Source organism: Physella acuta, unplaced genomic scaffold, assembly GCF_028476545.2.
Source record: "Physella acuta isolate Inbredline_101_S28 unplaced genomic scaffold, ASM2847654v3 ptg000311l, whole genome shotgun sequence".
Lineage (NCBI taxonomy): Eukaryota > Metazoa > Mollusca > Gastropoda > Physidae > Physella > Physella acuta.
Window position 1 is genome coordinate 1,067,351 of NW_026731830.1, and position 1,969 is coordinate 1,069,319.

Below are 1,969 nucleotides of genomic sequence, written 5' to 3' on the forward strand. Positions count from 1 at the left end.
AAAAGTCTGGCAGAAACACTGCATACATACACATACAAATACACACACATTACATGCTTCCCAAGGTAGAGAATTGTCTGAAAGATAATGATCAGGAAAAGTTCAGTTTAGATACGGCCAATTTAATTCTCATGAAAATAAGTGACTTGGTTATTTGAATCAGTGCCGGTGCCAGGTTATTTAGCGCCCTAGGCAAAAATCTTATTAAAACGCCCCCTTTCACACAAATTAATTACTAAAACATATGTATAAATAATAATTAATTAAAAGTGACGTATTTATTTATTATTATAAATTGCATACACGTTATAAATAGCAGAGGCGTAGCGATGGGGGAGGGGGGGGGGCAGGGGGTATATATATCCCCGGGCGCCGACCTTAGGGGGCGCCAAAATGGGTTGTAAAAACAAATTAAAATGTCATTTTAGATGCCTTTTTGCATTATAAATAGTTTGAGGGGGGAGGGGGTGCAAATCGAAAGTTTGAGGGGGGGGGGTGCAAATCGAAAAATTGAAGGGGAAGGGGTGCAAATTTGGGACGTCGATGAAACTGTTTAAAAATCATAATCTGTCCTATAATTATCAAGGATATTATTATCAAATTAAATATGATGTAAACGATAAAAGAAAACATCCATCCGACAGGATGTGTTAAATTGACTGGGAGTCCCAAAATTTTAAGTTCCCCCCCCCCCCCTCCGGGTGAAAAAAGTCTGGAAAAAAAACACCGACTCAAAAAGGTTCTTGTAGAGTTGGGCTCTCTGCAGTCATCCCAAGGTGAGTTCCACAACGGAATTTACCTGTTTTAAGCTTGACTGTCTTTAGTTATAATTGTAAAAATGTTTATATTGTGTGATTATGTAACGATTTTTTTGTTTTTGAAAAAAAAAAGATAAATAATATAGATTCCAGCCTAAAATTGTTATATATGAATCCTTTAAGAGAGGGCGAAAAATATGAAAAGAGAATTAATTAGATGTTTAATTTACAACTAAGACTGTATGTCTACTAACATTAAGTATTGCAATCTACAACGGCTACTGATGTATTTGTTTTTCAATTTGATAATGCTAAAAAAACTACCTAACTATTTTGTTTAGAACTTAAGCTCTATATAATTTTTACAATAGCAAATAATAACTTACAGTTGTATTTATATGGAAGCAGTCAACCTAAGGTGCAGGAATTTGAAATGAATGTAAAGTTAAGCAACGATTTATCTCCCGTTTGAAAATCCGAAAACCAAAATTTTATTCAAGGGAAATAACTTTAACAAGAATAGCTAAATTAACCAAGTGTTACTAAGACATGCTTGAAAAACACAATAAAACGAAAAAAATTTCATTACTTAATAACTCTTTTATATCAGCTATGTAACATTGTAAAAACAATATATCTCACCTATTGAATACTTAACTATTGGTTTAGTTTGAAAGTCTAAAATGGTAGCTATATTATAACATACTTTTATTCAATTTTGATGACATACTTAACTGCTGGTAATAATTTCCAAATGTGTACAAATGGTGGATCCTCTATTTAAAGGGAAGCCTTTTCAAACAATTAAACACGTGTAACTGTTTAAGCCAGGGGTCGGCTCTTTTGGTGACCAGTTGCGGCTCTCCAGCTCCATGCACAAATATTAATAATTATTTTATTCTTTTTCCAAAACTCATAAAAATATTAGTCTGCAACACTCGGTAATAAACGGTATAACAATATATATAAACAAAACACAATCACTATTATATTAGAACAGGGGTCTCCAAACTTTTCAGTCCGAGGGCCGCATTAACTATCAAATTTAAGTTCGGGGGCCAGTTTCTTCCAGGCATGTCTTTGATTTTTCTGGGCAAAGTGCCTCAGCCATCACCAACAAACGTTTTTTCCGTGCACAAAAAGATCTCCGCAGGCCGAATGAGAGGACATCGCGGGCCGCATCCGGCCCGCGGGCCGTAGTTTGGAGACCC